At 36.7% G+C, this 15,289-nt stretch overlaps 1 long non-coding RNA gene across 1 annotated transcript in view; it reads right to left on the reverse strand.

The window, feature by feature from the left end:
* The window catches only part of LOC131509562 (uncharacterized), a 117,209-nt gene that overhangs the window by 92,530 nt on the left and 9,390 nt on the right, over positions 1–15,289 (reverse strand). The gene's annotated exons all lie outside the window — the stretch shown is intronic.

Raw genomic sequence — 15,289 nt, forward strand, 5'->3', positions numbered from 1 at the left:
TGGTACGTCCCGGCTTTTATCCCATGACGAAAGTGGTGGTGGCTACCACATCGGCGTCACTCTCGCCTCAACTTCCAAGAGCCAGGTTTTTCTTTTTTTCTTAAGCACTACGTTTTTAATATAATTGTTTAATCACGAATAGAGCTTAGTGATTGAGAGAAAAACTGTGCCACTGACTAACAACAAGGAAAAGTGTAATTCAGACCTAAAGGGAAAAATACAAAAACCTTAGCATCAAACAGACCAGGAGTCAAATCTGGACTCTACCATGTCCCATTGACGTGACCTTTAGCAAATATCATTTCTCTGATTCGGAGTTTCCTCCTCTGCAGAGTAAGGATCACACTGCTCACCTCACAGAGAGCTGGGAGAATTAAATGAGAAATCAGGTGTTCAGAGGTCAGCATTACTGCCCAAATCATGGTAGGGGTTCAACAAATATTAGTTCCCTCCTACTGCCTCCCATGCAACTTTTATCAGCAAGCATCATAAAAGGGTTTGGAAACTGCTAAAATGTATTTCCTCATGTCTGGATTCACATTATATATATATACCACAATTTCTTGATCCATTCATCGGTCTACGGACATTTGGGCTCTTTCCATAATTTGATTACTGTTGATAATGCTGTTATAAACATCAGGGTGCATGTATCTATCCCTTTGAATTGGTATTTTTGTATCCTTTGGGTAAATACTTTGTAGTGCAATTGCTGGGCCGTAGGGTAGTTCTATTTTTAATTTTTTGAGGAACCTCCATACTGTTTTCCAGAGTGGCTGCACCAGTTTGCATTCCCACCAGCAATGCAAAAGGGTTCCTCTTTCTCCACATCCTCACCAACATCTGTTGTTTCCTGTGTTGTTAATTTTAGCCATTCTGATGGGTGTGAGGTGATATTTCATGCCAGTGTTGATTTGTATTTCTCTGATAATAGTGATGCTGAGCATCCTTTCATGTCATATTGCTTTTTAACATTAGTTCGCTAGTTAAAACAGTAAGGAAAAATAAACATAGGATATTAGAATTGAGAAATAAGAGCCCAAACTGTTTGTATTTCAGATTTGACTATTGTCTACATAGAAAATTCAAGAATATCTATAGATAAACCCTTAGAATCAGTAAATGTGGTTAGTGATGCTACTAGATACAAAGAAAAGAATCTACAATCCTCATATATCTCCAGTTATAAAGTAGACTTTTTTCTACTACTATTAGGGTAGTAGAAAAAAAATATTCCATTTATAACAGTGACCAAAATTTATGGGTGTCCACAAAGAAATCTAAATGATTTTTTACAAAACAAACTACAAAAAATTATTGAAGGATGGAAAAGAAAACATAAATTAAGAGGAAAAAATGCCAACTCCAAAAATTGGAAGACTCTCCAGCAAAGACGGAAATTCTCTTCAAATAAATCTACAAATTAAATATAAGCACAAAGCCCCACCAGAGTTTTCCATGGAAATTGACAAAGAACCAAAAATCTCAAAAGACAAATTTGAAGAACAGGAAGGGAGACATGTTATAAAGCAACAGTATTTAAGACTGTCTAGTATTAGCCCAGGGACAGATAAATCAAGCAAATAAAACAGAAGTGAGCAGTAGACTCAAAATAGCCCTGCTCACATATGGAAACCATATATAACAAGTATGTTCAAATGGATACACCATTCAATAAAAAGTCTGGTCCAACTGATTATGAATACAGAATAAAATTAGGTTACTACCTAACATAATATACTGAAAAAAATCCCAGTTGGATGAATATCTAGCTGCAAAAGACAAACTAGTGTTTTAGAAAAAAAAAGTAAGGTAACATCTTTATGACATTATTGATATTGATAGTTTTTATTTACATTACAAATAAAGACTTGGCATAAACCAAGAATATAAGGTAAAATGACATTCTATTGACATCTCACCACTTGCAGATTTACTTTTGAACATGTGGGCTTTAAAGTTGCCAAGAAAGGGGAGTGGAGAGCTTTCAACTGGCTTGGAAGTAATATGTAACTTCCACTTAACACTCAATTAGCCATGATCAGTCCCAACTTAATTGCAAGGGAGCCTGGGAAACATGGGGGTGCACTTGGAACCTGGGTGGTAGGGGTGACTAATACTTGGCTCTTCCACAGGTTCTTGATCTATGATTTCTATATTTCATTTAATTAAGCCCTTATTAATTTTCTATTGCTGCTGTAACAAATTACCAAAAACTTAATGCCTCAAAACACCTTCAATTTATTGCATTGCACATTTGGAGGTCAGAAGTCCCACATGGATTTCACTGGGCTGAAACCAATATATTGGCAGGGCCATGTTCCATCTAGAGGCTCTATGGGATAATTCATTTTTTCTTGTCTTTTTGATCTTCTAGAGGCTGCCAAAATTCCTTGAACATGGCCCTGACCAACAATCAGATCATTTCAATCTCTGCTTCTATCATCAACTCTCCTTCTCAGACTTTCCTGCATTTGCTCTTTCACTTATGAGGACACTCATGATTACATTGGACACACCCAGATAATACAGGATAATCTCCCTGCCTTGGGATCCTTACCTTAATCTCATCTGCAAAGTCCCTTTTGCCAGATAAGGTCACATATCCACAAGCTGTGAGCATTAGGATGTGGCCCTATTTGTAGAGCCATTATTCTGCCTACCACACATGGAATGATCCAATTCTTGTAAAACACACAAACACACACACATAACTGGAAATTTATATGTGCCTATAAATGCAATTCTATATGTGTAACAGGATGTTAAATTTAAAGATGTAATAAATTATATTCTAAAAGGCTTACTACACTATATTCAGAATTTGAAATAGGGTAAGTAAAACTGGTTGAAGCTAAGAGATTTTGTGAGAAAGATTTCTTTAGAACAAACTATGAGTGTTTGTCACATACACACCGAGTGGAAGGGTGGGGGGGTATGTTAGAGGGTACTAACTTCTCTCAGGAAGGAGTCCTGTAAGAGCACTTAGAGAGTATGACATAAGTTTCTTGGAGGTGTGGGGCTGGATGTCACAGAAAACTAATATGTGACAAAGGCCTCAGGATTCTTTTTTTTTTTTTTTAACGTTTATTTATTTTTCAGACAGAGAGAGACACAGCATGAACGGGGGAGGGGCAGAGAGAGAGGGAAACACAGAATCGGAAGCAGGCTCCAGGCTCTGAGCCATCAGCCCAGAGCCCCATGCGGGGCTCGAACCCGCGGACCACGAGATCGTGACCTGAGCCGAAGTCGGACGCTTAACCGACTGAGCCACCCAGGCGCCCCAAGACCTCAGGATTCTAATGGAGAGGGGCTGTCGCTGTTATCCTGGGGTGGCAGAAGAGAGAAAGCGAAACCGGGCTCTGTTGGGAACATGCTAAACTTCCACTGACGTGTGGCAAAGGATACAAGAGTATTTCCTGTGGATCAGAACACAAAGGAGAGAGCTAGCCTGGAACGTTTACAACTCCTACTCATGAGGTTGACATTGAGATGGGACCCCAGAAGAACATCGGAATGGAGCGCATGCTGAAATAACAGAGACTGAGTAGTATAGCTACCAAGAGATGAGAATGCAATTTTATATGTGTAAACAGGATGTTAAATTTGGAGATAAAAAACAGGTATATTCCAAATTACTTACTAAGCTATGTACAGAATTTGAAATAGAGAAAGTAAAACTGTCAGTGAATGAAGAACATGTAAAAAAACACCCATGCCCAGGAGTGACACCAGCATGAAGGTGGAACAGGAAGTCCCAGTCTCTTATTTCCCCACAGAGACACCAACTCAATGATATACAGACTAAACTGCCTTTGTGAGAACTCGAGAAACCAGTTAAGAATTTGCAGCACCCCTGGGGAGGGCAAAGTCAAGAAGAGCCACATGGAAGCTGGTAAGAAAGTTTGTTGCATTGCCCCGGCATATCCCCTCCCCTTCTGCAGCACAGAACATTGGTAGAAAATGCCCAACCTGTGGCTTCTCCCTAGGGAGAGACAAAGAAAAGTGGAACATCTATCAAACACTCTGGCCTTTCAAAAGGCTGTCCCAAGGACTAGTTTGTGTCTCATTTAACTCAGTTCTGACAGGAATCAAAATAGTTTGGATGCCTAGGGCCACTGAGAACAAAGGCTAGCATGGTGGCTTGTTGCAACACCAGAGAGATTGAATTACCATGGGCAGTCACCAGGGAAAGGAAATATTATAAGCTCCTGATAAAGAAACAAGGCAAGCTTCTTTAACACAGAAATCACATGCACAAGCTCAGAGACGTCACATATGCATAAGTGAGTTGAGATGCTCCAGAATCTCTAGCCAGCTTGATTTTTGAAGATCTTCCCAGTACAAAGCCAGTCCATAAAGACCGGGAGAGATGGCTATTTTTTCAAATGCCCAAATTTCAATAAAATCACAAAGCATGCAAAGAAACAGAAAAATACGGCAAAAATCAAAGGAACAAAATAAATCTCCAGAAACCAACCCTAAAGAAATGGGGATCTATGAATTACCTGACAAAGAACCATTAAAAACAGCCTAAAAGATGCTTGATGAGCTAAAAGAGAACACTGATGGACAACTAAATGAAATTAGGAAAATAATGCATGAATAAAATGAGAGTATCAGCAAAGAGATAGAACCTATTAAAAACAAGATCAAAGAGAAATTCTGAAGCTGGAGTATACAAAAAGAGAATTGGAAAATTCACTCGCAGGATTCAACAACAGACTTGATCAAGCAAAAGAAACAGTTAACATGAAGACGAGTCATTTGAAATTATGAGTCAGAATTATAAGAGAAAAAAGAATGAAGAGAAGTGATAGGAGCCAAGGGACTTATGGGACACCCTCAAAAGTATACTACTCAAAAGTGGTAATATATGCATCATGGGAGCCACAGAAGAGACAGGGAAAGGGGTGGATGGTCTATTTGAAGAAATAAAGGCCAAAAATGTCCCAAATTTGAGAAAGGTAATGGATACACAAGCTCAAGAAATAAAAAGAACTCCAATTGGGATAAATACAAAAAGGCTCATGCCAAGACACATTATAATCAAATTCTTAAAAGTCCCAAAGAGAATCTTGAAAGCAGGAAGAGAAAAGTGACTCATTACATATAAGGGAGCTCCTATGAGATTATCAGCAGATTTCTCAATAGACAGAAATCTTGCAAGCCAGAGGACTTGGGATAATCTATTCAATGTGATGAGAGAAGAAAACTGCCAAACAATACTGTATCTGGCAAAGCTGTCTTTCAAAAATGAAAGGGAAATTAAGATTTTCCTAGACAAATGAGGGCTGAAAAAGTCCACTGCCACAAGAATTGCCTTACAGGAAATGCTAAAAGGAGTTCTTCAAGTTAAAGCAAAAAGACACTGGATAGCAAATGAAAACAAAATTATAAAGCTCTCTCTCTGGGAAAGATCAATATAAAGACAAGCAGTACTGTAATGTTGGCACATAAATCGCTTTTAATTCTGGCATAGAATTTAAATGACAAAGGCATTAAAAATAACTATAAATCTATGTTAATTGGTACACAGTATAAAAATATGTAATTTGTGGGGCACCTGGGTGGCTCAGTCGGTTGAGCGTCCGACTTCGGCTCAGGTCATGATCTTGCGGTTCGTGAGTTCAAGCCCTGTGTCGGGCTCTGTGCTGACAGCTCGGAGCCTGGAGCCTGCTTCAGATTCTGTGTCCCCCTCTCTTTCTGCCCCACCCCTGCTTGTGCTCTCTCTCTTTCAAAAATGAATAAAAATTTTAAAAAAATTTTAATGTAATTTTGTGACACTGGTAACACAAAGCTGAGTGAACAGAGATGTAAAGCAATAGAGTTTTTCTACACAAGTTAAGTTAAATTATTATCAGTTCAAAACAGATTGATACGGGGGGGGGGATGAGTGAAATAGGTAAAGGGGATTAAGAGTACTTTAACTTGATGAGTCCTGATAATGTATAGAATTGTTGAAGCACTATATTGCACACCTGAAACCAGTATAACACTGTGTGTTAACTACTGGAATTAAAATTAAAGAAAAATAAAATAATAAAGTAGATTGCTATAACTTTAAGATGCTTTTTGTAATCTTCATAGTAACCACAAATAAAATACTACAGAAGATACATGAAAGAAATGAGAAAGGAATCAAAGCATATAACTACAAAAGAAAATCAATGAAACAAAAAGGAAAGTAGCAAGCCAGGAAGAGGGACAAAATAGCTACAAGACACATGGAAAATCATTAACAAATGGCCATAGTAAGTCTTACCCTATTACTAATTACTTTAAATGTAAATAGATTAACCTACCAATTAAAAGACATTGAGTTATTGAATGGGTTAAAACACACAAGATCCATCTATATGCTGTCTACAAGAGACTTAGCTTTAAAATCTAAGAGCACACATAGGCTGAAAGCAAAAAGAGGGAAAAGACATAATGTGCGATAGTAAATAGGGCAGGGGTGAACATAATCATTACATAAAATAGGTAAGTTAAAAATTGTCACAAGAATTAAAGAAGGACATTTTATACTGATAAAAGGAACAATTTATCAGAAAAATGTAAGAATTATAGATATATGCACCTAACATCAGAGCTCCTCAATATATAGAAAAAAAGTTGACAGGATAGAAGAGAGAAATAGACAGCAATACAATTATAGTAGGAAATTTCAACAGCCATCTTTTAATAATGGCTAGAATAACTAGACAGAAAATCAATAAGGAAACAGAAGTCTTGAGCAACACTACAGACCAATTAGATCTAACAGGCATATACGAAACATTCCATCCAAGAACAGCAGAATACACATTCTTCTCAAATGCACACGATACATCCTCCACAAGAGACCCCACGTTGGGCCACAAAACAAGTTTTAACAAATTTAAGAAGACTTAAGTCATGCCAAAGATCTTTTCCAAACACAATGAGATGAAACTAGAAATCAAGAGCAAAAGGAAAATTGAACATTCACAAATACGTAGAAATTAATACTCTTAAACAACCAATGAGTCAAAAATGAACACAGTATCTTCAGACAAGTGAAAGTAATAGAAAAACAGCATAGTAAAACCGATGGGATGCAGGGAAATAGTATTAAGAGGGAAGTTTATGTCAGTAAACAGTTACATTAAAAAAGAAGAAATATCTCACATAAATGACCTAACTTTCAACTGTAAGGACCTAAAAAGGAACAAACTAAATCCAAAGTAGCAGAAGGAAAAAAAAATAATAAATTTTAGAGCAGAAATAAATGAAATAGAAAACAGAAATACTGAAAAAAATCAACAAAACATAGAGTTGGATTTTTAGGAAATCAACAAAATTGGCAAACTCTTAGCTAGACTGAGAAAAAAAGAGGACCCACATAAATAAAATAAAAAATAAAAGAGGAGATATTACACCTGATGCCAGGATTATAAAAGAAATATAAGAGACCACTATGAACAATTATACACCACCAAGTTGGATAATCTAAAAGAAATATATAATTACTAGAAATATAGAACCTAACAAGATTGAATCATAAAGAAAAAAAGTCCAAACAGACCTATAATCACTAAGGAGACTGAATCAGTAATCAAAAATTTCCCCAAAAATAAAACCTCAGGACCAGATGGCTTTTCCAGAGAATTCCACCAATATTTAAAGAAGAAAATACCAATACTCTTCAAACTCTTCCAAAACATTTCAAACTCAGGACTCCAGCATTACCCTGAAACCAAAACCAGAGAAAGACATTACAAGAAAAGAAATCTAGAAGCAAATAACCTTGATTAATATTTATACAAAAATAGTCAACAAAATACTAGAAAACTGAATTCAACAGCACATTAAAAGCATTCCACATAGCTACAAACAGAGAGGGAGGGAGACAAACCATAAGAGACTTTTAAATACAGAGAACAAACGGAGGGTTGATGGGAGGTGCAGGAGAGGGGAAAATTTGACAATAAATTTGACAAATTATATACAATAATAAATAAATTAATTAATTAATTAAAAATAAATAAATAAAAGCATTCCGTAGTGACCAGGTGGGATTTATTCATAGAATGTCAAGATGGTTCAACACATGAAAACCAATCAATTTAATATACCACATTAACAGAATGAAGGGAAAAAAACACATGATCGATTAATGAAGAAAAAGCATTTAACAAAATTCAACACATTTTCACAATAAAAACACTCATAAAACCAGGAATCAAAGGTTATTATCTCAAATAATTAAAGGCATATATGAAAAGCCCACAACTTATACTCAATAGAGGAAAACTCAAAGTTTTTCCTCTCAGATAAAGAACAAGAGAAAGATGCCCATTTTCATCAGTTCTATTCAACATAGTACTAGAAATCCTAGTCAGAGAAATAGGTCAGGACACACACACAAAAAAAAGACATCCAAATTCTAAAGGAAGAAATAAGATCATCTCTGTTTACAAATACATGATCTTATATGCAGAAAACTAAAGATATGCACACACACACACACACACACACACACACAAATGCTGTTAAAATAAACAAATTCAGCAAAGCAGCAGGATGCAAAAACAACAACCCAAATCAGTTCCATTTGTATACACTAACAATGAACAATCCAGAAAGGAAATTAAGAAAACAATTCCATCTACAATAACATTAAAAAGAACAGAATACTTAAAAGTTTTATTTATTTCCACAAATAAATGGAAAGACATCACATGTTCATGAATTGGAACACTTGATAACATTAAAATGTCCATATTACCCAAAGCAATCTACATATTTAATGCAATCCCTATGAAAATCCCAATGACAATTTGCAAAACTAGAAAAAAAATTCTAACATTATATGGAATCTCAAGGAATCCCAACTAAATCTTGAAAAAGAACAAAGTTGGAGGCTTCACATTTCTTGATTTCAAAACATATTACAAAGCTACAGTAATCAAAACACAGAGTTGTACCATGGAAAGACAGACATATAGACCAACAGAAGAGAACAGACAGGCTAGAAATAAACCCTTATGTATTTGGTCATATTACCTTGGACAACATGGCCAAGACCACACAATGGGGAGAGAACAGTATCCAACAAATGATGCTGGAAAAACTGGACATTCACAAGGAAAAGAATAAAGTTGGATCTTTACCTTATAGTATACACAAAAATGAACTAAAAATGGATTAAAGACCTACAGGTAAAACATAAATCTGTAAAACTATAAAAAAAATGGGAATAATTTCATGGCAATTGATTTTGCAATGATTTCTTAGATATGATACCAAATGCACAGGTAACAAAAGCAAAAGGAGATAAATGGGACTACACCAAACTTAAAAAAACTTCTGTCCATCAAAGGAAACAATCAGGGTGAAAAGAACCTACAAAATAGGAAGAAATATTCGCAAATCACAGATATGATAAGGGGTTAATATATACAATATGCCAAGAACTCCTATAACTCAACAACAACACCCTGATTTTAAAATGTGCAAAGCACCTGAATAGACATTCCTCCAAAAAAAAAAAAAATACACCAATGGCCAACAAGCTTAAGAAAAGATGTTGACCATCACTAATCATCAGAGAAGTGCAATGAGGTATCAAAAAAAATAAATAAATAAACCAGAAATAACAAGTATAGGTGAAAATGCAGAGAAATTGGAACCCTATGCACTGTTAGTGGGAATGTAAAGCTTCTCAAAAAATTAAAAATAGAATTACCACATGACCCAGCAATCACACTTCTGGGTATTTATCCAAAAAAATTGAGACAAGGATTGAAGACATTCGCACACTCATGTTTATTGTAGCATTATTCACAATGACCAAAAGGTGGAAGCAACCCAAATTTCCACTGAAGAATGGATGGATTAAAAAAAAGGTGATATATACATACCATGAAATATTATTCAGCCTTAAAAAGAGAAGGAAATTCTGTCATATTCTACAACATGGTTGGGACTTAAGGACATTAAGTCAGTCACAAGAAGACAAATAGTGTATGATTCCACTTACGTGAAATATCCAAAGTAGTCAGACTCATAAAATAGAAAGTAGAATGGTGGTTCCCAGGGGTTGGGGGAAAGGGGAAATGGGGAGCTGTTGTTCAATGGGTACAGAGTTTCAGTTTTGCAAAATGAAAGAGTTCTAGAGAGCAAGTGCACAACAGTGAGAACACAATTAACCCTATGGAATGGCACACTTAAAAATGGTTAAGATGGTAAATGTTACTATTTTTTAACCACAATTAAAATAATACAAAACACCCAGGCCCAGAGACCCTGAAACCTTCTTATAAAATTCATTAGAGTTTAACACTTTCCTGCCTACCTCCCACACCCTTCTCCCCTTCTTCCCTATTTCCCATCCCTTTAGATTCAACTAGAGTGGGTCAGATACCACTGCTAGTGACCGGGAAAGAAGTAGCTAGGAAGAGGGGAGAAAAGGGGCAGGTGGTCTCCAGCAGCAGGTGGTCCATTTATAGTAAGCCCTGGGAGGGGAAGGAGGGATGGCTTGAATTTGTGAGATTGAAGTGCTGATCCATATATAGCATTTAGCATTCTAATTTCTAATAGAGGACTATAATTTAGAACTTAAGAGTTAACTAGGAAGGAGCAGATGAGTCAATAGATATGCCCAGCGGTAACCTATTGGCAGAAGAAGAAATTTCCCACTGAGCCTGTTGAAAGAGATAATGGAAAGCAAAAATAAAAAATGTTTTCAATTTATATCCAATGCATTTTACCTGTCCAGTATACTGGCTTCAACTGCTAATGTACATAATGTTAACGTAGAGGAAAAAGTTGGGAAGGCTGTACACTAAATGATTAACAGTAACCATCTGTGGGACTGGATTAAAAAGGGGAGCATTTGGGGGCACCTGGCTGGCTCAGTCAGAAGAGCAAATGACTCTCGATCTCAGGGTCATGAGTTCGAGCCTCTTGCTGGGTGTACAGATTACTTTAACAAATAAATATTAAAAAATTTAAAAATGGAAATGGGAGCATTTGAAAGATTTTTATTCTTCACTCACTATACATCTATAATATTTTAATTATTTGCAAGGAGTCTATTATATTATTTATTTAAGTGATATGTAATTTTTATTTATTTTTTATTTTTTGATATGTTATTTTTAAAGTCAGAATTTGGAATTAACATATTATGCACGTTTATTTCACATGTAGGTAATTGGTCTGTCTAAATACTGTCTACTTTGTTATAACCAGACACTAGTGGACCTCTTGGGAAAGACAAACTTTCTTTGAAATTGTTGGATCCAGCATTAAAAATGAGGCCAGATGTGGGGCACCAGGGGGGCTCAGTTGGTTAAGCATCTGACTCTTGATTTCAGCTCAAGTCATGATCTCACAGTTCATGAGACTGAGCCCAAGTTGGGTTCCATGCTGACAGTAGGGAGCCGGCTTGGGACTCTCTCTCTCTCCCTCTCTCTCTCTCTGCCCTTCCTCTATGTGCACCCTTGCATGCTCTGTCTCTCTTTCTCAATAAATAAACATTTTTTAAAAAATGAGGCTAGATGTGAAGACTGGGTTTTCTATTTTTTTTTCCTTTTTCTATAGCAAAAAGAAGAAGAAAGAAGGAAGAAGTAAAGGAAGGAAGGAAAGAAGGGAAGGAGGAAGGGAGGGAGGGAGGGAGGGAGGGAGGGAGGAAGGAAGGAAGGAAGGAAGGAAGGAAGGAAGGAAGGAAGGAGGGAAGGAAGAAAGGAAGGAAGGAGGGAGGAAGGGTGAGGTAAGTCCAATCTCCTTTTCCTTAAAAATTCTTAGAAAAAACTTACTAACTCTATCAGTTACTGCTCATAGTGAATTTCACAAAGAGTGAATATTAGCATTATAGTGTTCTCTGTTTGTATTATTTTTCTCTTTTAAAACATCTTGATGGATAGAACAATCTTATGTTGAAATTTTGAATCAATATGGTGCTTTCTAAAGTTAAGAGTTACTAACAATGTCTTTACTCTTTTTTTTCTTTTAAACACAGAAAGGACATCAGCTTACAGACACACACAAAGACTAGGGGAACCTCCAATTGGTCAAAAAAGCAATGTGGAAAACTTTCTTTGAAAATAATTAATGATAAATGGTAAACATTACTTTCCTGGATATTCTGCCATTATTCTGGCCCTTCCTCATATGCTACCACTAGAATCTTATAGGAGCTGCTTCCTGCCAACATAAGCATTGTGTGAAAACTTTACAAACATCACTGGGAAGAATAAACCAATGACCTCTGTATGACTTCTTAGCAACTTTGCAAGCCAGAGGCCTAATTTGACATGTGGATTTGGTGGTTTGACCAGCCTTGGCTAACATCAGGTCCACATGTAAGAGGGGTGTGCAGTGGCTCCATACCCCAGGGAACCAGCTCAGTCTCATGCGCCATGAGTCACAGTGGAGAGGAGAGCCTCCTTCCTGGCCGTCTTGACTCACTGCGGAGCAGAAGAGGATGCTCATTGGGGTTGTGGTCCCGTTACGCGAGAGACCGCGGTGAGCTAAACAACTGCACCAAGATGCAACCAAATCCCTCAAATTAGGAGAGAACAGGATGAGAACGACCAAATTCACTGATGGTTTGAGTTGGCAAAATTCTATGAAGTTCTAACATTAGCTCTACGCTCATAAATCATGTTTTCCTTGGTCTTCTCAACTTCTAGTAATTAAACTGCTGCACCTCAAGTTGCCTTTTCAACAAATTCTATAGGAATTTGTATTCTGCTTAAGAGTGGATTAAATTTAAAAGTCTATCTTGGATCAGACTGGATCAGTCTCAACTTGTCTCAGAACCCATGTCTCTTTGGACGGTACCTATCCTGCCCATCCCAACAGCCATCCACCATTGGGTTCTTCTCTAGGGTTGGTGGTGTGTTGTTTGTTTTTAATTGAAATCTTGAATCCCAGGTTTTTAACTTACTTACCTATAAAATAGCATCATTTTATGGGAACTAAACTGTAATGTATCCTAGTGATTTGCCAAATTCCTAAATTACTAGGATTGCCCCTTTCAGATAAACTCTGTACTGTTTTAGTTGCAAACTAATAAAGGGAATAGAAGGAAAACATTAGAAGAAAATGTGTTAATCCCTCTTCATCATATGACCAAACATAGCCTCTCTTCGAATCTAAAGTGACTTATCAGCTTAAATCACTCAGGGACCTATAGTTTCATGTACCATTCACTCAAGGCTTCCCTCAAGGTGGCTCACACACTGCTACCTCGACTTCTTTTCCTATAATGCTTGCCCTTCTCTATCTTCTGCTTACTTTCTTACTGCTCTACACCACTCACATCCTTAAAGATACAAGTTACAATTAATCTTGAAGTAAATATTGCCATAGATGCCTCACTCTGCTGGGATTTCTATTCTGTAGTCACTATTTATTATTACTTTTGAAGTATAATTTACACAATGTTATATTAGTTTCAAGTGTAGAACATACTGATTCAACAATTCTATACATTACTCAGTGCTCAGAGAATCACTAGACATATTATTACAATATTATTGACAATATTCTGTGTGCTGTACTTTTCATCAATATGACCTATTTATTTTATTACTGGAAGTTTGTATCTCTTAATCTCATTTATCTGTTTCACCCCTCCCCCAAACCCCTCTCTTCTGACAACCACCAGTTTGTTCTCTGTAATTAAGAGTCTGTTTGTTTGTGTCATTGTTCATTTGTTTTGTTTTTTAGATTCCACTTACAAGTAAAATCATATGGTGTTTGTCTTTCTCTGACTTATTTCACTTAGCATAATACCTTCTAGGTCCATCCATATTGTCACAAATGGCAAGATCTCATTCGTTTTATGGCTGGATAATATTGCATTGTGTGGTGTGTGTGTGTGTGTGTGTATACATATACATATACACACACACAAAAATAGACATGCAGATAAACAGAACAGAATAGATAGCCCATAAATAAACCCATGTTTATGTGGTCAATTAATCAATGATAAAGGAAGGATGAATATACAATGAGGAAAAGACAGTCTCTTCAATGAATGGTGCCAGAAAAACCAAACAGCTACATGCAAAAGAATTAAACTGGACCACTTTTTTTTGTTAACTTTTTTCATGTTTATTTATTTTTGAGTGAGAGAGAGACAGAGAGCAACAGAACATGAGTGGGGGAGGGGCAGAGTGAGGGATACAGAATCTGAAGTAAGTGCCAGTCTCTGAGCTGTCAGCACAGAGCCTGACACGGGGCTCGAACTCACAAACTGTGAGATCATGACCTGAGCGGAAGTTGGATGCTTAACCAACTGAGCCACCCAGGCACCCCTAAACTGGACCACTTTCTTACACCATACAAAAAAATAAAATGGATTAGATACTTAAATGTAAGACCTGAAACCATATAACTCCTCCAAGAAAATTTGGGCAGTCATCTCTTTGACATAGGTCTTAGCAACATTTTTTTCTACGTATGTCTCCTCAGGCAAGGAACACAAAAGCAAACATAAACTATTGGGACTACACTAAAACAAAAAGCTTTTGCACAGTGAAGGAAACCATCAGCAAAATGAAAAGGCAACTTACTGAATGGGCATCTGTATATATATGCAAATGATATATCCAATAAGGGGTTAGTATCAAAAGTATGTGAAGAACTTACCTAACTCAACACCAAAGAAGCAAATAATGTGATTAAAAATGGGTAGAGGGCCTGAATAGACATTTTTTTCCCAAAAAAGACCTACAAATGGCTAACAGACACATGAAAAGATGCTCAGCATCACTAACCATCAGGAAAATGCAAATCAAAACCACGATGAGATATCACCTTACATCCGTCAGAATGGCTAGAATCAAAAAGCCAAGAAATAACAAGTGTTGGTGAGGATGTGGAGAAAAAAAATCCTTTTGCACTGTTGATTGGAAGGTACAGTGGTGTATCTACTATGGACAAGTATGGAGATTCCTAAAAGAAATTAAAACAAGAAAAACTCTATGATCCAGTAATGCCACGACTTTGGGTATTTACCCAAAGAAAACAAACACTGATTTGAACGGTATATTCTGTATTCTCTTAATTCTTGCTGACTTTGACTTAAATCTTTACCACTCCATCATTTTCAAGACATGGTTTTCTCTAGTCACTCATGACTCTTCTCCTGGCACTTTTCTGAGCTTTGAGTTCACTGTGTCTAAGTTTCCTTTTAGTCTCTTCTGCTTCCACCTACTCCTTAAATGATGATATTCCCTAGGATTCTGTCCTGGGTTCTCCTCCTTTCTCAATCTGTATTCTCCTTGAGTGATAACAACCTGAAGTG

This window comes from Neofelis nebulosa, chromosome 4 (assembly GCF_028018385.1).
Source record: "Neofelis nebulosa isolate mNeoNeb1 chromosome 4, mNeoNeb1.pri, whole genome shotgun sequence".
Taxonomy (NCBI): Eukaryota; Metazoa; Chordata; class Mammalia; order Carnivora; family Felidae; genus Neofelis; species Neofelis nebulosa.